This window comes from Canis lupus, chromosome 17 (assembly GCF_048164855.1).
Source record: "Canis lupus baileyi chromosome 17, mCanLup2.hap1, whole genome shotgun sequence".
Lineage (NCBI taxonomy): Eukaryota > Metazoa > Chordata > Mammalia > Carnivora > Canidae > Canis > Canis lupus.
Window position 1 is genome coordinate 25,201,099 of NC_132854.1, and position 24,819 is coordinate 25,225,917.

General features: G+C 32.9%; 1 long non-coding RNA gene across 1 annotated transcript in view; it reads right to left on the reverse strand.

The window, feature by feature from the left end:
* Positions 1 to 4,489: 4,489 nt before the first annotated feature.
* The window catches only part of LOC140608337 (uncharacterized), a 102,164-nt gene continuing 81,834 nt past the window's right edge, over positions 4,490 to 24,819 (reverse strand). Inside the window, exon 6 of the long non-coding RNA XR_012010351.1 lies at positions 4,490 to 4,722. This is a non-coding gene — a long non-coding RNA (uncharacterized lncRNA). The remainder of the gene's footprint in view (positions 4,723 to 24,819) is intronic.

The window sequence follows — 24,819 nt, forward strand, 5'->3', positions numbered from 1 at the left end:
GAATTTTTTTTTTTTTTTTGAGAGAGAGAGAGAGAGTACAAATGAAGTGGGGAGGAGCAGTCAGACACATAACTGATCCACCAAGGCACTCCTAGATTTACTTTAGGCCTTTAATTCAGGTTCCAAACCATCAGAATAAAAAATACAAAATACAAAAAGAAGTTAAACACATATAAATATATATTTCATTATAGCCTGCTTTAAAATTATATTCTTCAGTGTAGTATACTTAAACATTTAATCATTTTTATCATTATTTACAGTATTATATGCAAAGTTGAAAAATTATTTTCATTTTGTATAGCTAATGACATCCTTATTAAGTTAATTTTGATTGCATAAAGCATTCTAAGTACATGTCATAGTATATTCCTTCTAGTGGTGTTCTAGTTCTTCAGTTTAGGTAAGAATCTCATTGCTCCTAGGAAGGTCTTCTGGAAATAAAGGTAATAGCCATTATGAGATTTCAATGAAGATAACTGAATGAGGATTATTAGCTCTGTTTGCTGAAAGTAAAAGGAAATGTACATAAAAGTGGTTTTATTCATGTCTAGGAAAAGATAGATGATAAGACTTACCAGATAACACTTACAGAATCTTTGCTACCTACCAGACACTGGCACTGTTGAATCATTTAATCTCTAAGGGCCTTATGGTCTAGGTGCCACTATTATCACCAGTGTTTTACTGATCAGAAAACAGAGACAGAAATGTTAGGCAACTTCTCCAGGGTCTTACATAGGCATGTGATGGAGCTGGAGCTTGAATCTAAATCATCTGGCTTCAGAGTCTGCATAATGCATAAACAAAGAATGTCATATCTAGCAAGTTTTCATGTACTTGTCTTCCAAAATATCTTTTATTACTGGAAATTTGGAGCTCTTTCCCTACTAATGTCCCTTCTGCTCATCGTAGTTTTAAAGTTCCTGTCAAATGTGGGGAGAAGTTACATGTAGAATCATGGTGTCTTACTGTGATTACTTCTCTCTCTCTCTTTTTTTTTTAAAGATTTTATTGATTTATTTGAGAGAGAGAGCACAAGTGTAGGTGGGGGAGGGGCAGAAGGAGAGGGAGAAACAGACTCCCCTCTGAGTGGGACGCCAATGTGGGGCTTCATCCCGGGAACCCTGAGGACATGACCTGAGCCAGAGGCAGACTCTTAACCAACTTAGCCACCCAGGTGCCCCACTGTGATTACTTCTGATTTCAGTGATACCAAAATAAGTCCTTAATTTTTATGGTAGTTGAAAATTATTCAATTAAAAAAATAATAACCCAGGTATTTTACACTAAAATGTAAATGTTTCACTTGAATAAAATCAAACAAGCCAGATTAGGTTAATATCATCAAATAAGTTTCCACTAATGTCCTTATTATATCTATATTTTAGGTAAAGTAGAATTTATGACCTAAGCTATTCTAATAATATTCTTCATTATTCATTAGAGGAGTGATGTCTTGGGGATCCCTGGGTGGCTCAGCGGTTTAGTGCCTGCCTTTGGACCAGGTTGTGACCCTGGAGTCCCAGGATCGAGTCCTGCATCAGGCTCTCTCTTTCTGTGTCTCTGATGAATAAATAAATAAAATCTTAAAAAAAGAAGACTAATGTCTTGATACATTTTATTAGGTTTATCATTTCTTTACTTAATATTAAGTTAGACTTAATAAGACTTTCTATCTATAAGATAATACTCTAAACTTAAGAGTACATATTAGGATAGAATGATTATTATATCTTATTGTAAATGATGCCCTTGGACAATATATCTACAAGATTTCCCATGATCTATATTAATTTAGTACAAAATAGGTTTTAATGTAAATCAAATGTGCTTTAAAATACTATACACAATAATATGCATGTATGATAAGCATATGCATATATGTTTATATATTTATAGCATTTTGAGGTTTCTTATTTGAAAAAAAAACAATTTTGCAGCAAATTATCTTTATTACCTGGTAAATGTATCATTAGGGATAATTATTTGTTTACTAATTTGCCAATTAAAACAAAAGTCCCAAAAGAAAGCCAGTTTACTAATTTATATTAAACATATTTCTCTACATAAAAAATCTAAAATAAAATAGAAAATACTAAGAGAAGTCTAGAGGAGTTAACTAAAATTGAATCAATCAAGCCAGTACATAATTGACATACGTCCTTTTGTCATTTTGTATCATATGCATATGAAAAGTCAAGTGAAGCAAAGCTACTAAAATGATTTCTCCTCCTTTAATTTTGTAAATGGAATTTTTAATGGCAAAAGCATCAACACCCAGCTTCAAGAAAGCTGCTGAATGTTTTAGGGAATAATAACAGCTAACATTACTGAGTGACCTATTCTAGACACTGTTCTAAGGCAGAGTCCTTGACAGAATGCTTTTGAAACAATCAATTTCAAGTAATTGACTTAAATGACCACGGCATAAGCTAAATAGTCTGCACCTAGAGACTTTGCATATTTCTAAACATTAGATGACCTGATAGTATTGTATATTTAACATTGTAGAAGAGCCATTGGTACAGATAAGAGCTAGGTTTTGATTGATGTGGTTTCAGAAGATTTGTTTGCTAGATATGTCTGTTATTATCTGTAGGTCTTAGGCAAGGAACAATAACCCTAAGACTGTTGGAGGGGTTAATAATTTTGCTATTATTTCTTCTGTAATACAATGGGCATAAAGAATTTTTGTGAACATTAAATGAGGTGGAATCCTAGAAAATGCCTAAAATAATGCTAACAGAATAGGAAAGGTTCAGAAAATATTTGGTAAATCTGAATTTAGAAAAAAGGAATCTGGGTCACTAACACTGAATGACTTTAGCCTGCTTCATAAATTTGAGACAGATTATATATATGCATATATATGTTGCATATAGAGAGGTTTATTGAATAATATTTTGATAAGGTCATTGGAAAGTTAATAGTCTAGTCACGGGTACCTTTTTTGAAAATAATTTGCTGATAGACAAGTTTTGAATTCCTTATTGGATAGTACTATTTTCATTTAAAGTGATGAATAGTCATCTTTGTAATATTTTCTCTTCAATTCATTTTTTCTTTTTTTCCCTGACATATGGATATTACTTTATGAGAGGCATGTTACCTCTGTGATGTAATCTAAAAGAATTTTCTTCCATCTGGCTAAGGAAACAGTGAGAAAGAGGGATCAAGAGGCAAAATAATAGCAATGAGCATGAGGGAGGGAGTACAGTCAATAGGATTAAACAAGATTCGGTTAATATCGATTGCTCAACTCTATCATTGAGAACTATTATTTTTTAAAACCTGAGGTGCTGAGGAGGTAAGATATATCCCAAACTCAGAATGATAGGTGAATGTAATTATATACATCTATATAGTGATTTATCTTAGTATTTCACAGGCTTCTGCAAAGGTGGAAAAGTGATGGGATACTTTTAGATACCAAAAGCTAGGAGAAAATATGCATTTGTAACTAGGTAAAAAAATCTAATGTTAATGTGATTTTTTTCCACTAATCTTTTCAGATGGCCAACTATATAAAACATATACCATATAACAACTCTTCACTACACGTTAAACAAATTGCTGTTTTCTGTATTTGTGGCCTCTTGCATGGTGAAATGAGTAGACTTTTAGAAAGCAATTGTATTTGAATCATGGTTGTAGCCTTTTTAAAAATAAATAAACTAAAATTTCTATTTGTCTCAAACTTTTGAGAATGAGAAGTGTTTAAACAATCAGATAAGAAAATATTTTGTGCCCGTGTTTTTTACTGGTAATTAAAATTTTAACTGGGCATGGAGAAAATGACAATTGCCTTAAAACATACATAAAGAGGGGATCCCTGGGTGGCGCAGCGGTTTGGCGCCTGCCTTTGGCCCAGGGCGCGATCCTGGAGACCTGGGATCGAATCCCACATCAGGCTCCCGGTGCATGGAGCCTGCTTCTCCCTCTGCCTATGTCTCTGCCTCTCTCTCTCTCTGTGACTATCATAAATAAAAATTAAAAAAAATTAAAAAAAAAAACATACATAAAGGTTTTATACCTGGAAAGATAAAAGAATGTATTTATTTATTGTCATATATTTAAATGTAGAAATAATTATAAAGATACTATAATATTCAGCAGAGTTTACAAGAGGATATATACACAAATGCCATCAGACAGAATGTTTTTTTTTTCTGAGATATAATTTCCTAACTTGTCAATGTGCTTTCCCAACTTAAATGTCTGTTCTTCTTCTTTAGAAAAATAATTCTAATATACATATATATATGCATGACTTTTGCATATTATTAACACCTTAGTATATATTGGTGCTTTTAAAGAGATTCCATATATAATTGATGTAAGAAAGAAGTAAAATATCAATGCTCACTTAGGTTTGACTTCCTAGATATTTTATTATCAGTTTAGTGGTAATGTGCCAGAAAATACACATGATTATTCTAATTACACTTTTATTTATATTTAATAACATAGAAACATTTGTGCACGGCTTTCATCCTTTTGAAAATGGCTTATTTTTCCAATAGCAATACATGTCAAAATGCCAAAATGACAGCTTCTTTATCTTCTTGAACCTCAAATATGATGTAGCTCATTACATTAGCACCAAGAAAGCAGGCCATAAATTACCACAGTGTGTTCAGGCATGTCTGCAGGCTTGACATCGCCTTCCTCATAGAATATCCATCATTCCGGAAATGTCTTGGATATTGAAGGGACAGACTGCAAAGAAATTAAATCCTAAAATAGATCCATGCAGTTTCTTATTGTTAATATCAGATACAAGATACTGTTATATCAGTTGAATTTCTACTTCATTGATGAACTTAGTAATCAAGACACATTAGAAAGAATTACATGCTTTAAAAACTAAGGAGAGTTTACAGTTTGCTTAGTTTATAGAGATTGGAAATGGGTAAAAGTGAAGTAAAATTAATAGAAAACAATTTGAAACATGAAAAAAGTATTTTTATTTTTTGCTTCATATGTTTTAGGAAATAATAAACTTTCATAAAATAAACTTGTAGAGTTATTGATAAAAAAGTACTTTCAGGACTGATAAATACATTATTCTTAAAGAATATGCTTGGGGTGATGATCAGGAAATTTTCATTGCACTACTTACAGTGTGTAACATAGGACTACAGTACAAATAATGTTTAAGTTGCAGAGGGAAAAGAACATGCTGAAAGGTACAAATTACAATGTCTCCTTCTGGCCTAAGAATGTTAAGTTCTCTGAGGGAACAAATGATAAAAAGGAACTATTTAAATGTAGTGCCCATTCAGAATATTAATTAAGTATGGAAAGAATATTCCATCACACATTCATTGATTTCTGTGAGCATCAATGCATGGTCTTATTGGTGAGAGATTAAAAAGGACAAGACATCAGGGAGTTTAAGATCCTATAACTTTTTTTTTTTTCTGGGAAATGGAAATGGAAAACTGGGAGGTAAAATATGTATTATATTTTAGTATTCATCTTAATAGTTTTCTTAACTGAGTATCTAAAACATCAATGTTTTGTTAGATTTCAGGTACTTAATTTTATATCTGATTCAAATTTTGTTTTTTCACAGCTAAAACACAGATCATGTTATTTAGTCTGTAGTTAAGCTAGAAACATCATATTTAAATTTAGGATGGCTATGTTAGAAAATGGTGAACAATGTATTGATATTTTGGAAAATGTGACAGACAAATGCTGAGATAAATGAGAAGGTAAACCAATCCCTCTGGACCTAAGGCTATGATAGAATAATGTCCTCCGCCAAACATGCAATGACCTCATCCCCAAAACCTATGAGTATTACCTTGCATGGCAAATGATCTTTGTTGATGAGGTACAATGAAAGAGAGTGAAAAAAGTGATCTTTTTTGATGGAATGGCACATGCCATAAAATAGTGAGAGCATCCTGAATTAGCCAGGTGAACTCCATCTAATAATATTAGTCCTTATAATCAATGAATTGTCTCCAGCTGGAAAAAGAGGACAGCAGTGAAAAATGGCAGAAGGGAAGTTGGAGAGAATTGAAGTCTGAGAGGGAATCTACCTACCACCTGGTGGGGGATATGGGTGCCACAGAAGTGTTGGGAGACAGCTGGAAAGCATCAGAATAAATATGGGCAAACTCTTGACACCAGCAAGGTCATAGACTTCAGTACCAGGAACTAAGTGCCTCCAGAACCAGAATGAGTTTGGAAGCTGTTTCATTTCCAGAGCCTCCCAAAACAGAAGGAGCTTGGGTGACACCAACTTTGGCCTCTGAGACCCTAAGCTGAAAACTGGCTGAGTCCATCTGGATTTCTGACCTCCTGAGGTTAGTTAATAAATGTGCATTGCTTTAAGGTGATAAATTGTGGTGATTTGTTAAAAGGGCAATAGAAAATAGAGCAGTATAGAAATCTCTATCAGAGAACTGTTTCCACTTAAATAATCAATGTTAAATGGTTAAAAGTTTGAAATATATTCAAGGTCTTTATTAAGTTGTATTTTCATTCTAATATAAATATGAAGAATGAAAGGAGATAATATTCATGCACATATGTTATTATGACAATTTTTAATACAAGTATGGATACAGTATGTTTCAGATCCTTCCAAATTGAAAATAGGGGAAATTATAATCAAAACTTCATGTGAGTAGAAAACAGTGAGGTGCCTGGTTTCCAATTTGTTATGGTAGCCCATCAGAGTCTGATATAGAAAACTTGGTGAGTAGAGTCAGATATTTGTAGACCTCCACTCCAAAGCAAGCTCATATCTAAACCAATTCTCAGTTGGTTCCATTAGTAATGAAGTAGCTCAATTGACCTGAGTTTTGTAAAAATTGTATTCCTTGCCTCATTACAGCTGGAGATTTTAGCAGTCATAAGAACAAAAAAACTGACAGGGCAGGTATGCAATACTTGTTTGACCTCAGCTATGATAAAAAACAAACAAACAAACAAACAAACAAACCCTATCTTCTTATGTAGGTGAATGTTTTTACTTGGGACAGCCTAAACCCATTTAGGGCAATGGTAGTGACAATGGAAAATACAAATAATTATTAACATTGCTGATCTTATTTCATGTAAACTACCTGGTCATTCACCCCTCATTGGCTGTGTGTGCCTAGATAGTTTTTCTCTCCCAAAGGATAGGTAAGTCCTAGTTTTAAATCTCTGATAGCATTTCCATGTAAATTCTGAGTATATTGGTAGAAATATAATAGGTATTGATGACAGATTTTGAAAATATTGTATAAGATACGATTTGCAGGTGAAAATTGAAGAATGGACACATATCAAGGGCAAATTACCAGAGTAAAACATGTTTAAATTTAGGATTCATTCTGTTGTTATCATGGGCAAGAATGGAAAGTCTTAGCAAACATCTATCCTCTAAATCAATCAACTGTTATGATAAGTCTTTGTGGAGTGCTTAAAGTACAGGAGAAAGTAAGTTATCGTACCCTGCTCTCTGTGTGTAAGAGTTAAAAGAAATACTCCTTTGTTAGATTACATTTGAGTTTATTTTAATGTGTTAAAGAATTTTGCAGAGAGGAAAAACCAGTGTTTTAAAATCCTCTTTACTCATTTAAATGTCTAGGTGAGAATCAATAAACTCTTACCATTTCTGGTTATATAATAGCAGAAAGCTTTCTGCATCTGCCTCATTGCTTGTCAATAACTGTCTTTTTTTTGTGTGTTTCAGAATATTACAAAGAGGACATAACCTTGCCATTGCAATTTTAAGCTGATTTTCTTTTCGTGTTCCCTATCTAGCTGCTTGGATTCCAAGGTCATCTCTTAGTTCTCCCTGTAGGCACTGATAAAAAGGTAAATTGAAAGAAATATGAATTTAAATTCTGTAACAACACCAACAAATAACCTACATAATATTTTGAACTGCCAGTTTAAAATATGAAGGCATCCTGACCTGAAATCACTAGGAGGTAAGGTCATAGGTGACCAAACAAAATAATAAAAGATTTAAAAGGCAACCTATTTTTAAAAAAATATTTAGTAACAGGTAGTCCTTATTAAATGAAATAATGAAGTAAGATTTCAAATTTTAGAGAATGCTAAATTCTCTAAATGATTGTAATTATGTGCCTATATTAATCTTTTCATGCATTATGGCTATAATATGTTCATGGCTTGAAAAAGTAATGAATCTCCTATTTTGTCATAAATAATATACTTTAGTCTTGTATAGACTGTTGCTCATTGTATTTGTAAATTGAAATGACAGCAGTAATAAAAACATTTTGTCTAACACAAGATCATGTTTGGGAAACAAAAAGGAAATAATCAAAGTAGAGATTTGGGTTATGGTTCCAATATGAAGAGCAAATAGCATGTCAGAGGTATTTTAAAGATAAAAACACACCAGAGGAATCAACAACATATGTCAGTCTAATGTGATTTAATTGTTAAATATGAATTTAGAATATTTTTAAATAATGAGGTAGTTATGTTAAGATAGATATTGGTATTCTGAATACCAATAGAAAAAAGTGTATTAATATAGAATAAAAAACTATACTGGAACTACATGTAGCAAATAAGTCAATTGCTAGATATTAAGTCATTTAAAAATTAGGGATTATATACTTTGTGTATTTCTTAAAAGCATTGCATCTTAAAGAGGAGTTAATAAGGCAAAAATGTAGATCTGCCATGTGATAAAATTTAATTCAGATAAGTTGGTAATGAAAATACTCACCTCATATTTAAGAATATTAAATTTCAATGGTCTATTTAAGCTAAGCCCACATATATCATAGGTATTGTATAAGATATATAGCATCCAGCTTATTCATAATGCTGCCATGGAAAAATATAAAGACCTTTAAAATGTTTTAGACTAAAAATCATAAGCAATAGGGCATAGAAAATTGTCTATTATGATATATCCTGTGATGGTCCAATATACATAACCTCTGTTATGGTTAGTTTTATCTCTGAAGCTGTCTAGGCTGTGCTGCCCCATTATTAACCAAATGCCAATCTAGGTACTACTGTGTAGATAGATGTGCTTAGCCACTACATAATCCGTTAACAGTAAGAACAGGATTACTCTCAATAATATGGTGGGCCTCATTCAGTGATTTCAAAGCCTCTGGTAGCACAACCTGAGGTGTCCCCAATACTCAGACAACATTATCCCTCAAGATTCAATATCAGCTCTTGCTGTAGTTTCCAGTCTTGTGGCCTGCCTGACAAATTTCAGGCTCACTGGCCCTGGGATCATGTGAGCCATTTTGTAAAAATAAATTTCCTTACAAAGGGGTAGGTAGATAGATTCTATTGGTTTTATTTCTCTGGAGGTACCCAGTTGATAGAGCATTGCATATAAAATGTAAATATCAGAGGTTTTCAATAATTACTGCAACAAAGTTATTTGACACATAGAAATAGAATTAACAAAATGCTTCAGAAGTTCACTTTTCTGCATTTATTCTATTATAACACACTGAATCCTAACTGAAGGCTATTTCCTAAGCACTAGTTTCCATGAAAAGGAAAAGCAGAGCTGAAATTTTATTCATTTTTATTTTTTTAAAGACTTATTTATTTGAGAGAAAGAGCTTGTGAGTCAGCACACAGAGTGGGAGGGAGAAGCAGATACCTTATTGAGCAGGGAGGCTGATGCTGGGCTTGATCCCAGGAATCTGAGATCATGACCTGGGCCAAAGGCAGACAGCTTAACCATCTGGCACCCCAGAGATAAAGTTTTAAAATCTTTTTCTATCTAGTATCCACATTTCCTTGGACTCTTCTCTTTTTGTATGTGAGATTGTGTGTTGTCTGCATTACTAATTGGATCCTTGCTTGTGATTGATACCTTGCTTACAAAAGCATCTGGACCTATATCTATTCTGGGGTTATTTTTATGTTTTTTTTTTTTTCAGTATAAACAGTACTAATAGAAAACTAAAACAAAAATAATAGAAAAACCTCATCGTATGAAAAACCTCCATCGTATGTAATACTATTCATTATTGTCACTTTATTACTTGAAACAATGATATGCAAAGATGTTTTTTACTCTTTTAAGCTGTAATTTTATTTTATTATTTTTAAAAAGATTTTGTTTATTTGACAAAGAAAGAGTGCAAGCACAAGCAGGGGAAGCGGTAGCCAGAGGCAGAGAGAGAGGAAGAAGCAGGCTCCCTGCTCTGCAAGGAACTCAGTGTGGGACTCCATCCTAAAACCCTGGGATTACGACCTAAGCCTAAGGCAGACACTTAACTGACTGAGCCACCCAGGCACCCCTAAACTGTAGTTTTAAATGGCCAAACTCTATTTATTTCTTCCATCCCACTGTCCTCTTTTAGATTCAGGTAACAACAGAAGATGAGACTACTGCACTGTTGTCAGAGATTTGAAAGAAATAGTTAACAGTGAAAAATTATGTCAGTAGATACCTGAGGTTGTCCTAATAAAACATTCTTTTTGATACTTTGTGATTCATGTGTGTCTATATTGCAATGTAATTAGGAACCCACAAGAATAGCAGCTAAATTAAGATTGTCAGTTTCAAGAACATCCCAGAGTTTCATAGATGTTTAGGGGAGAGAAAAAAAAAAAAAAAAAGAAGGAATTAGGTCAAAGTATGTGTGGGACATACAAATTAGCAATGAAAATCATGCAGTATATATTCTTCCTTTTTACAAATATATGAACTTATTTTCAAGTGACATTATAGAATTAAGCTCCAGGAATTAATTTCACAAAGGATAATTTAGGTCACTTGACTGACCAAAGGAAGGGCCACTATGTCAGGTATGTGGCCATAGAATAAGCTATTCAGTAGTTGATATAAATTTTGCTACTAAATATGTGATAGATTTTAGAAGTATAGATTGCCAAAGTGTATATGAAGCAATATATCTAAATAATTAAAGCATAAGTAATCAACCCATCAATTAAGATATTGTTTTCCTTTCTAGAAGTAAAAATTATAGCTAAAACCTATATATTTTACATTTTCAAATATATATTTAATTTTTTTCTTAGGAACAACTTCCACATACTGGCAGACATTTTGTATCCATCTTATATTGTTCTGCGTGAGAAATGATTCTCCTACGTACCTTATATTAGCAAATATAAGTTAAATTGTTATGTATATGCAATAAAAAATCAATAAAGTTTAGAAAGTTTAAAAGAATAAAGACTATAATTTTTTTTCTGATAAACCCTGTTAAAAAGAAAATTGAATTATCACAGTATATTATCCTTAAGATTGTTTGATATTAATTCATATAATCATTATAATTTTAATATACATGTAGCAATGAAAGAGTAAACAATGAATATCAAGTGATCATGCACCATTGATTGAAACATTTTTATTATTTTTAAAAGACATTTTTGTGTGATTTCACTTTGCTAGCCATTCAGCCACTCAAATATATATACTAAAGAGCTTTAAAAATAATTTAGATTAATAACTTTGATGAAAATAAAGGTACAGCCCATCTTCCTTTATAAGAGTATCTGTTTCTGGAAGATATGAAAAAATATGGACTTTATATAAAATATGCTTTTTATAACTAAAAATTTAGGTACCACTGGAAATGCTCAAATTAAGCACTTATGGAAAAAACTATAATGTGTTTTATGCTCAACTTATTTGAGCATAAATATTCAGAATGGTGATTGAAATAATTTCATATTTCTAATTTCAGAATTGTTGAATGTTACAGGCACTTATTTCTCATTTGTATTAGTGAGTCCTGAAATATTTAGATGAGGACCTGTAATTATGACCACTATTAGATTGTGGTTCAGGTTAATTCATTTTCAATCTGTGTTCAATTCAAATAGTAACTGTTTAAAATATGTAGGCATTGTCTCAGTTACTGCGGGTATTGGGGCATGAGAGGTGATGGAGGCTGTTGCACAGATAAGAGTAGAAGCTGCCCATCCTTTCCCTTACACTCACAAAGCAGAAGTGAGAATGTTGAGAATGTCAAGATAGTTTTGGATTTGAAGTGGTTTATAAACTAACGTAAAAAACTCCCAGCATCTACCCCATAACTAGGACACAGCCACGATGGTGGCAACATGGTTGACAAAATGGGTTGTGTCAGAGAAAACAAGACCGCACTCCTTCCACATGATGTCTCCCTCACTAGTTAGCATCCAGGTCTGCCAAAAACCCTACTCAGGTTCCAGAGAAGAGTAGATTTGTGGTCTGCATAGTGGAAAGTCAAGTGAGTTCTCATCAGATGGCCTTTTTATTTTCCTGCACAAAGATTGAAGGAAAGAGATGCCTTATTTAGAAGTGAAGAGACTGGAGGAGTTAGTGCAGGGCAGGGCTGTGATCCTGAATGTGACATCAACTCCCTGGTCTGCATTGCAGATGAGCTTACCTTCCTCCAGTCTGTACTAGAATCAACTACAATTATATCAGTCCACAGTGGTAGTTTTGCTGGATGAAGGACATGAAGAGCAAAAGGCCAAAGTCACTGAGAATACTGGTAACAGGGATTTCTATGATACACATAGAAAAAGAAGGAAGAGCAGAAGTAGAAAATAGAAAATGAAATAGAAGAGGGATTAAAAGATCAGAGTCAAAATGGTAGAACAGACATGGTAGAGACATATAGAATCAAAATATTGGAAAAATGTGATCAAATAGTACAAAAACCCAATTGATTATCTTGCAGACAAAAGAGTTTGAGGCAATGTTGAGTTCCATTGATGTCAGTCCGAGTATTTGGCTTACACCTACAGATTACTTTCACTTGTCCTTTTCTTCCACTGTCTGCTCCTTCCCACTGCTCCCCAGCTCTCATTTGTACTGACTGCCTCACACCAATCCTAACTTTCCACAGAAGAGCACATAGAGCAGAGCAATGCCTAGTATTGTTACTGTGGAATTCTGCTAACCATATACAGAGCTGATTTGGTGTAAGGATTATTGTAGTGCCTTCCTATGTTAAGCATTCCAAATAGTTTTGCATAATAGTAGAACCTTATATTCTTCCTTTTATGAAACTGTAAATGGTGAAGTGTTGTACGATTGAAATTCTGAGATAAAGACGATATTGTTTTCCCTTATATTGTACGTGGCTATGCTCGTGTGATACTGTCCATTCAACTATTAAGGCCTCTAAGGAATTCTAGGTTTCAGCTCGGAGTTGGCAAGCAAAAAGCATGAATGCTGCCTAATTGATAACTGCATTTGTCTAGCTGTGTAGAGAATTAACTAAAGAATTCTTCTTGACATACTGTCTCAATCAATCACTATGAATTCATCAGGATTTGAACATCAGAAGCAAGCTATTTGACATTTTTAGCCTCTCCTAGGGAAATCCAGAAGGATCTCTCATAATTGTCTTTGGCTCTAGTACCACAGGCAAATGTTCAAGGACAAATTACTTCTAAAGGGACAGGGAGGATTTGGTTTCATAGCACTCATGAGCACAGTGGGCTTTCTGCAATTTAGTCCATCTAAAGCTAACATCCACAGAGCATACTAAAACCAGATAACACAGAGTTTCTTTTTTTTTTCCATGTAAACTTCTGTTGGATCTTTGTGATTGAATTTCATGTTATTAAAGGGGGCACTGATTCTGCTGTTCATCACAGTTGTGTTTCACTATTCCCATAACTGGTGAAAATAGTGATATATTTATTGTACCTTGGTGGGCTGTTTGTCTTAAGAAATATGGAAGCATTTTACAAATTTATACAAAATTCCAAACCACATATATTCTTATATTCTCAAAATAAGTATATCTAGTCAATGTTGTCCTTTTATACTCATTCCAACATTATAAAATTGGGGAGTTGCTGATGTACAAAGGAGAAAATCACCTGCACATTTAGAATCTCAAGATTTCCAAATTTCTCAAAGATCTTTAAGGTTCAATATAGTTTATGTTATTATTTTTTTAATATTGACAGTAGATTTTCAGATAAAAGGGAGATTTTGTTGTTGTTGCTTAAAATTTATTTAAGAGGAAGAGAGAACACATGTTGGAGGAGGGGCAGAGGGAGAAGGAGAAGCAGACTACCTGCCCATCAGGGAGCCTGATGTGAGGTTCAATCCTAGGACCCTGAGATCAGAACCTGATCGGAAGGCAGATGCTTAACCCACTGAGCCACCCAAATACCCCGAAAGGAATTTTGTTTTATGACAGTTATATCATCATCTTCCCATATAAATATGGGAATATGTTATATATGGGCTGTCTGGGTTCTTTATTCCATGTATTGAAATATGTGGCTGTGCTTACTCTAATACAGTGTTCTGTAATTATAAAAATTGTTTATATTAATAATTCTAATTCTTTATAAATTATTTGATTTTCAGACAAGATAAGTTCACCCTAGCCCTCCTTCTTCTTACATATTAAGCATTATATTTTCTAATGTTTCACATTTAATATTCCTACATTCTTAGGATTTGTCAAGAAGCAATATTATTTAAATGCATTTCCTGGTGATCCAGTTCTATTTTCCTCATAGAGTTGACCTTTCTGTGGACTACCACACTCTTCTTTCTTTGTTAGTTTTAGAAAAAAGAAGTAAACAAAAACACTCACTGCCCCTATAAGTTTAAGCTACATCACAGAAGGTGAAATTTTGGTTTAACATGTTTTGTTTTGTTTTTTTTCTATCTATATATCATTATGCCACTCTGGTATGACTACAGTCACTGCTTTATAGTCCCCCTTTTTAATGTATCATTTACATATATCCCTTCAAACTGAAGCATGTGGCAAAAAGTAGCACACCAAGTTTAGGGAACCGTGTCTGTTCTCTTCCTGATTCTCATCTGCAGCTTTGGTGTCACGCTGATTCAGCTACTGTGAAGGTCTATGAAACAATTACCTGACATGATGAAGCAGTCAAATATTTTATTAAGCCAATTTTACATATGGACATAGATATATAAATCAAGCAGGATTTTTATTTCATAGAGAAAGCCCCCATTTTTCTTAAACAAGCATTTCAGATATGATTTAATTGGCCAGAATATATAAAGTTGTTTTGCCAGAAACACTGCTTCCATTAAAATGCATGCTATGTGGGGGTGCCTGGGTGGCTCAGTTGATTAACTGTCCAACTCCTGGTTTTGGCTCAAGTCATGGTCTGGGGCTGTGGGGTTGATTTCCACAAGGGTTCCACATTCAGCAGAGAGTCTGTTTGGGATTCTCTCTCTCCTTCTGCCCCTCCCCCATTTTCCCTTTCTCTCTCTCTCTCTCTCTCTGTCTCTCTCAGATAAATAAATAAATGTTAAAATAAAATGCATGCTATATGTAATTACTTGTTTGACCACTAGATTGACGTCATGATATTGGACATCATAAATATCTGCAATCTTGAGCTTATTTAACTTCAAGGAACCTCGCTCTCATTTTTAAAAAAGTGAAAATATTACCTCGAGGAAAATAATACTTTAGATTTGTGGTTTGAAATATGGACAATAAACTGGGGAGACTACATTGTAAGCTCTTATTATGTAAACTGTGAAAAGTTATTATGACATAAGTATGCCACATTACAGTTCCCACTTTCCTACAAGACTGTCAGAATTTATAGTTCATTTTCTCATTTGTTTTCATTGCTCTGTCGTATAAGCAACTGCATGGGTGGCAGAAGTCAGTAACAGATTTCAACAGTTTATTTCCAGTGAGATTTCTGAGTCCCCCCCCCAAAAAAAAAAACTATTTAAGAGGCAAAGTAACAAGCACTTGAGTCTGTTACTTTTAATCAAATGTGCCACAAAAGCTGAAAGAAGTAATGAAACATTTTATGTTTTTAGTATTCATCAGGTAGTGAATTGGACAGTAGGGAATATATTGTTGTTTATATGATATGAAAATGATATAAAAGAAGAAATCAGCATTTAAAAATACAACACACAAAAAAAATAAAAAAATAAAAAAAATAAAAATAAAAATACAACACATTCTTGTAAAATTATTTAAAATATTGTATCTGTCTTTGTAAGTTTTTATTGGAATATAAGGAAAATGTTATTCCATTGTCATTCCCCTATCCACTCTCACTTAATTTTCTGAGAAATAAAATAAGCCACATGGATTCAAATTCCAGTCTCAGATATAAATATTTGTCAGTTGAAGAATTGACAAGGGACGTCTGGGTGACTTAGTGGTTGAGCTTCCGCCTTTAGCTCAGGATGTGACCTTGGGGTCCTGGTATGGAGTCCTGCATCGGGCTCCCCTCAAGGATCCTGCTTCTCCTTCTGCCTAGGTCTCTGCCTCTCTCTGTGTCTCTCATGAATAAATACATAAAATCTTAAAAAAAAAAAAAAAAAACCCTGCAAATTGTGCCCTCTACCTGCCAACCCTACGCAGGGCATAATTTGGCACTCACTGCCCAAATACAAAAAGTAGGTAAGATGCTGTGTGACAAACAGTTGGGCAAATGGAGTTACCTCTCCCTCTGCCCTACCCACAGTCCAAATATAGCATCTCTGATCATGCTAGGAGCCTCATTATAATGTTCTTACAAGTTAGTATTGCCTTATCATAGCATGGAAACTCAGATCATTTTATTCTATTTCTGATGATGTAGCATGTAAGATAAATTACAATAAAAATATCCATCAAAAATGAATTATTTCCTGTTGTTTTTCAGAGTATCAGGGAGCCCTTCCCAATAAGAACTTGCTAACAAAATTTTCTTTAAAAACTTTAAAAATATAGTCATTTGCTTTATTTTTAGTTTATTTTTATCAATTAAAACACATTAAAAATACATGTTATAATGCTTATAACATAATCGCAGTCGCTTGCCTATCCCTTTCCATGCTAGTCAACTGCTACAACTTTATTATTTGCTTTATATTTTATTCACTCCCACTTTAAAAAAAAAAATATTTTATTTATTTCTTTGACACAGCATGAGGGAGAGTAGAAGCAAGGGAAGTGGCAGGCAGAGGAAGAGGGAGAAGGAAGTTCCCTGCTGAGCAGAAGTTCCCAGGGTCCTAGGACTATGACCTGATTCAAAGGCAGACGCTTTACTGACTGAGACACCCAGGTGCCCCTCATTTCCACTTTCTCACCAAAAAACCTGTTATTTCTGATTCTTTCTGTTTTAGACATAATTTATTCTTACTATGGAAAATCAACATTTAGTCAACCTAATACATAAACTCCTTCCACCCCCACCCCGGCACACTTTTTCTCCCATTCTCTCTGTACATAATATAACTTTTGGGGGTAAATATTCAGGATTTAATCTTTATATCCATATAAGTTTTTGTTGGTGTGATATGATTGTATTTCCTCTCTTATAACGTTCCATTAGGATTTTGTGAATTTTTGGTTTCCCCTTTTCTATCTAAATTCATCCATAAAAGCACAAAATAATTAAAATTTATATCTCAGTACAGAGAATAGAATCAGGTGCTATCAGGTTCACTTCAATCCTAGAGGTGGAGATATTTCTGAAGTCCTTCATTTCAGTTTGTTCTGAATTCATCCTAGTCTTATTCTCATCCTTAGGACTTTCTTTGTTCATAATCTTGAAAATTTCCTTTACCTTTTTTTTTTTTTTTTGGTTGATTGTGTCCTTAGCTTTGGCTTTTATCTTCTTATTTGTTTTCCTTCCTAGTTTTGTCTGCTCACATTCACCAGTAGTTCCTGAAAATAATCTGTGGGGAGATTTTTTTGAGAACCTGTATGTTTGAAGATTATCTTTGCAGTTGTTGAAAGCCTAGGTTAGAAACCTATTCCCATCAGAATTTTGAAGAGAGTATTACACTGATGTCTAATCTTCAGTGTTATTTAAAAGTTTACTACCATGCCAGATCCTTTATATATGAACTACATGTTCGTACTCATCCATATACCCATAAATATAAGGCATTTGGGAAATTTAAACTACCACATGGTTACAAATTAATTATTAAAACAATTCAAATAAAGCTTTAAGGTTAGTTTTAACCAAACAATGTGATGAATGTGTTAATTCTTCATTTTTTTTTTTTATTCAAAACATACCATGCTAATTAGTGGCTGAAATAAGCAATTTTTCTCATCAGTTTTACATATTTCCTTCCAAATCCACATTTGATGGGCTGGTAGAAAAAAAAAAATGAAACTTGCAGAATTTGGCTTAACATCTATTTATTTTCATCATTGTATCAAAAGACATTTTAGAGGTCACTGGACTAGAAATGAAGGGTAGTGATCTTTCCTGATAGATTTCAAGCAGAATAAGAGTAGAGGTTATGACTGCCTGCTTCCACTTGGATCTCCAAAAGTTAGCATAAGACCTGGCATATAGGAAATATTCTGTAAATGTTATATGAGGTTGTGTGTATGTGTGATGTATTTGAGTAAAATAATTCACCAATTAAAATAACTCACTAAAAATAACAGCATGATGTTTATAAAAGTCACCAGTGCTAAAAAAAAAATTAAAAACTAAAAATTAAAACTCACCAGTGCTAAAAGATATTTCCAATATCAAAATATTCTTTCTGACCACAGTAATATTTGGATGGGTGAAGGTTCAATGCAACTTTATTTATTTCCTATGTTCCTCCCATTAATAATGTTGTAATAGTTTAATAGTTCACTGTGTGAAACTATTCAAGCTTCAAAGATGATATTACATGTTTCTATTCTGCCAAACAAAGATTTTTTTTTTTGGTAAACTTGAAACGTGTCTTAGGGCCATTTTGAGATATCAAGAACTTACGAGGTAAAGAAACTTAACTTGTTTCTGCAAACTAAAATTATAATAAAGTAGTCTAACCAAAGATTTCTGGAGGCTTATTTTGGTGTTATAACCTTAATAATAATTAATGATCAGGATTTAGTAGGTATATGGATCATGCTTATTCATGTCTTTAGAATTCATAGACTAAACTTGTATAAAGCTTGGGGATAATATTGTATGGATGTTGAATTTATGCATTTTTAATGCTATTAAAGTAGAAAGTCTCAAATTTAAGGAAGACATAATTATTAGCTTATACTTACTGAGAGACTTTGAAAGTTGAAGAATATTGAAAAAATAGCTTGGTGATCAGAAGTCATGGGTGTGTTAAAAGGCAAACTGAGATACATTTCATTTTTTTTTTCAAGTTTCTTTGAGCATAAAGAGATTAGAAATGGCCAGCACCAAGCCTAAGGTGGTTAGAAGCACTCCACTGATAACAGCTAGGTTTTTATGCAGAAAATGCAGAAGCAAAACAAGGAGATTATTTGATTGGCTAGAGTTTAAGCAGTTGCTTCATTCGGAAAAGCTTAGTCGACTGTTGTGATTGGCTGTTCTTAAATTCTGTTTTCTTGGACTTGAGTGCATTAACTCTGGCTTAGGTTTTGGTTTGCTGACTAGGCTACCAAGGTATTAGTGACCTCAATGGCTCCCTTGTTTAATGACTTCAAAGGTGATTTTGTTTGTTTTCATTGAAGGGAGGAGGAAAACAGATTAAAATGATACTATCCTTCAGTAAGACAATATTTTTTCCTTTAAAGAACTTACAACTTATGTCGTCTACCATTTCTTTTAAAATATATATAAAAATAATGACTTAAAATATTGATAAGATAAATAACAACTAAAGGAAAGAAAAAAAAACCATTACTATCATGTGCAATGTAGATTTTCTCTACCTTGATATCTTGAGAATTACTAAATTATGAAAATAACTGAGAGGATAATTTATAAGTATTTTCTCATATGGCTGATTTTAATATTATGATTTGCAATGCCTAAAAAACAAACACAGGAAGAACATGGGAACAGTTTTGTATTTTCTGAAGATCAACTCATGGGGCATTTATTTTTAGTATATTTAAAACCATCTTTTTAAGGCTGTGTTTTCTCATGTTTTAATAGTTGGTTATTATTCTTATTAACTTTAGTTCATTAAACATGCCAGTTACCAATGATGGAGTGATGACTAATAGATTTCAGCCTTAAAGGAGTGTCTAGTCTACTGGGGGAGAAAGGTGACTTAAAAATGTTTCCTGGCAACAATTATAAATGATTCACAAGATCCGAAGATTCTACACAGTCAAGTAGATGTCTGAAGAGTGCACAGTATTGCATCAGAGTAGCCACTCTTTTCAGAAATATGACATGATTTAGTTTAGAGTAGATAAGTGATGAGATGTTTATAAAATTAAAAAAAAAACCCTCATTCAATAGTTCTGTGACGGAGATCACCTAGACCAACATAATGAAAATTCAAAGAACTATACATTTAGCTACTTTATCCACATGTGATTATCAGCATCATCAGATAATGTTATAACTAAAAGTTACAGCATATAGTGATAACTCATTCATAAAAAAAGGATTTTTGTTCAAATCATATAAAATCATCTTTACTACATTACCTTTAATCTTAGTTATAAACAAATCAATTCTGTCATGAACTGAATTCCTGATATTTAGTGAAAGACCCATGACATTGGAATATATTAGTTTAGCATACATGTATAATTATTGATAAGTATTGATTACAGTATATATTATGTCAAATTTAATAGTGAACCGAGGGCTTATAAGTATGCCCAGTCAATGGATTTGCAATTTTTCTCATCAATTGCTTTATGTATTTTGTATGAAAGTCCATCCATTTGCAGATAAAGTATTTATGTAGCATGCAGTCAAATCAACCTCATTAAAATATAAGAAAAAAATCTGCTTAACTTTAAACATTGTAAATCACTAAACCTTTTCATTTGAGGTCAATGACCCAGAGATACTTGAATTAACTACGTCCAATATTTATTGCAAAGGATGTCTTGAACCCTGTATCACTAAACTTTTCATTCCAAGAGCATTTTATGCCCTGTTCGTATTTACCATAGGATGAAGCTGAAATAAGCAATGATTACCTGACTTTCTCATTACTAGATTTCTTTCAAAAATTGATAAAACTCCAGGTGATTGTAAAACATAGCCAATTTGTTCTGCATGTCTAGCCAAGGCTAGTTGCCTGGATAGAAAAAAAAAAAATGGATCAAAGAAGATGCTAATTGAAGTACACATTTGTTTTTAGTGGATCCAATACACTTGCTGGAAGAAAATTTCAGGAGTTGGATAGAAGTTTAAGGGAAGGTTTAAAAGAATGTGTGTGTAAGCAAGAATTTTTGAGGCAGAATTTTTTAGGTAGATATAACTGAGCTTGAAACCTGAAGGAAATAAATATTGAATTTAGTATACATTTTTACAAGGGTAAGGAAAAGAGGAAGTTTTACATTGCCTCATCTGAATCTCCAGGTTCTGCTAAAGTATAATGAATGCTTGATTATTGCTCAAAGCAAGGAGAGAAGATAATACAGGAAGGAAAGGGAAATTGTGGATAGTTGGAGGTATGACAGCTTACAAACCAGTAATTTGAGTATGAAAAATGCTTTGAAGTTGATCTATTCAAGGAATGGTAATAATTCATTGTATCTTAAAGGAGGACAGCAATAACTAATGGATTAAAGCCTCATTTTTCAAATAAGTACATTTAGCTTATTAATAAATTGACTAAATTGGTTATAGTTTCCCTGTAAAGACTTTACTTAAGTCTTTAATTTTACCAAATATCTGCTTTGTGGAAACAGAACATTTATATTCTACTTTAACCATCAACCTGTTCTCTCATATTAATCTTGCACTAATTAAGGTGGTTTAAAAAAAAATAAGGTGGTTTAAATAATTTGATAATTCACAAAAGGTATTTATATTAATACTTCTAAAATAATTTAGCTAGTAAATTACTGCCACATTTGAAATTTATTTATTTATTTTTTTCTTTTTACATTTGAAATTTAAAGATGTGTTTCACTTATTGTATACTTTGACTTATCTGACGTTATTTTTATTTGTTTAGGATACATTGAATATTTTTGTTTTTCTTTTTCTTTGAGCCATTTTGCACCACTAAAACTAAGCTGGTGAGAAGGAACATCCTGGAGGGGTAGAGTATACGCAGGGTGGGGGGTGATGGAGATAGGATTTAGTGGATGGGATGTAAATGTCATCTGGGCATAGGACATCTTTGAGTTTAAAATATTCTATAGTGGCAGACATGTTAGTCATTTTTCCTTTTTAAAGTGAGAAGTAGGTTTAAATACCACCAGAAGAATGTCAAATTTTAGGAAGCTGGGAAAATTCCTAGTTCCTTGTTTGCACAGATGATTATATGCATTTATGCCTGATGAGTTTTCTAACTCTGGGTATTAACTTCAGATTAAGCATTACATCTAGCCTAATTTGGAGGATTTTCTAGCACTGTATAATATAGTTCTTTGTTTGCAATAGGAAACTGAGTACAATGTAAAACCATACTAGATTCTGCAAAGCCGCTGTCATTTGTTAGCATAAAGTAGACAGATATAGTTAAATGGCATTTTTGTGAACCATTTGCAATGCAATACTTAAGAGCCCAAAGTAAGAGCCTTTGATTTCTGGCATATATAGAAGGCAATATTCAACAATGATAATATATGAATAGAATTTTTAAAGATCATACAGTTAAAGCCCAAATAGATTTAAAGAACTTTAGAGTTATATATCCATCTGTAGCCTTAGCAGACTTAGAGAATATAGTTTATGTAGATTATTACAGATAATAGGTAGAAAATACACTGAGAAGTCTCTGAGTTCCTCTCCCTACTTCACAAAACTAATAGGAATGGATTTAAGCCACAGTAGATTTCTATTATCCTATGAGACCAATTGTCTCATTATGATTATAGTCCCAAGACATTTTAACACTGGTTACCTCAAAACAGTGTTATTAATTTCTTGAGTCATAACCATTGAGTCCTCCAAATTTCTTGTGAATCACAGCCATTGAGTCCTACATCAAAAAGTTTAGGTGAGCTACAACTCCTCCATTTCATATATATGATGTCACTGCCACCTGAATTTTAGTAAAATGAATTGAGTTTTATTTACTCATTTTTTTAGTTTATTTTTAATTCCAGATAGTTAACATATGTTTATATTAGTTTCAGATGTACAATATAGTGATTCAACAATCCATATATCACTCAGCCCTTATCATGACAAGTGCACTCCTTAATTCCCATCCCCTATTTAATCCTTTCACCCTATCCCCTCCCCTCTGGTAACCATCAGTTTGTCTCTATAGTTAAGAGTCGATTTCTTGGTTTGCCTCTCTCTGTTTTCCTTTTGCTAATTTGTTTCTTAAATTCCACATATGAGTGAAATCATATGGTATTTGTCTTTCTCTGACTTATTTCATTTAGCATTTTACCCTCTAGCTCCATCCATATCTTTGCAAATGGCAAGATTTTATGTTTTAAAATAACATTCCTCTGTGTGTGTGTGTGTGTGTGTGTGTGTGCATATGTATGTGTACACTCCTCAATATTCTTTATCCATTCATCAACTAATGAGTTGTTGGGCTGCTTCTATATCTTGGCTATTGTCGATAATGCTGCTATAAACATCAGGGTGCACGTATGCCTTTGAATTTAGGTTTTTGTATTCTCTAAGTACATATCCAGTAGTGTGGTTGCTAGATCATAGGGTAGTTCTATTTTTAACTTTTTGAGGAACTTTGATATGGTTTTTCAGAGTGGTTGCACCAGTTTGCATACCCACCATAAGTGCAGGAAGGTTCCCCTTTCTCCATATCCTCACCAACACCTGTTGTTTCTCGTGTTATTGATTTTAGCCTGTCTGACACATGTGAGGTGATATTTCATTGTAGTTTTGATTTGTATCTCTTTGATGGTAAGTGATAATCAACATCTTTTTATGTGTCTGTTGGCTATCTCCATCTTATTTGAAGAAATGTCTGTTCGTGTCTTCTGCCCATTTTTTATTTAGTTTATTTGGGTTTTGGGTGTTGAGTTTTATAAGTCTTTTATATATTTTAGATACTAACCCTTTATTGGATATGCCCTTTGCAAATATCTTCTCTTCCATAGGTTGCCTTTTAATTTTGTTTTCGTCACTGTGCAGAAGTGTTTTTATTTTGATGTAGTACCAATAGTTTATTTTTGCTTTTGCTTCCCTTGCCTCAGGAGACATATCTAGAAAAAAGTTGCTATGGCCAATGTCAAAGAAGTTACTGCTTGAGTTCTCTTCTAGGATTTTAATGGTTTCAGGTCTCACATATAAGTCTGTAATCAATTTTGAATTTATTTTTTTGTATGGTGAAATCAAGTGGTCCAGTTTCTTTCTTGCATGTTGCTGTCTAGTTCCCCAGCACTATTTGTTGAAATGAATCAAGTTTTAAAACTAGGTGATGGTGATATGAATATTATATATCAGCATTTATTGTGTTATTTATAACCCTAAAATGGTTTCAATTTGATTAAAGCAATGTTGTCCACTGGATTCTACATCATGCTCAAAATTAGAATTTTCAATTACAACATATGTTACCATTTCTCAAAGTCTGCAGTAACGTGAGTAGGTGGAGTATCAAAGAGAAAAGAATGTAAGCATTAGAGTAAGATAGAGTGAATGTTACATACTAAATAATAAAGTATAGCCACTGTACCATATATATAGATAGACTGTACCATATAGTCTTACATATTATAGATTTATAATAATATAATCAATATTATAAATGTATTATAAATCTTTATAATACATATGTGATATATCTATGTATCTCATCATAGTGCTATAAAAATTACCCTAGTAACATTGTGTATTCTCTCTCTCCATATATATGTATGTATATACATATGTGTGTATATATATATATATATATATACACACAAAAGTAATAGCATAGTAGTGTAAATTAAGAATGACTCTGAAGATTTATTATAGTGCTTTTAACCAAGATTGAGGAAAATTAAGAGCATGTTATAGGGACAAACAACGATGTGAGAC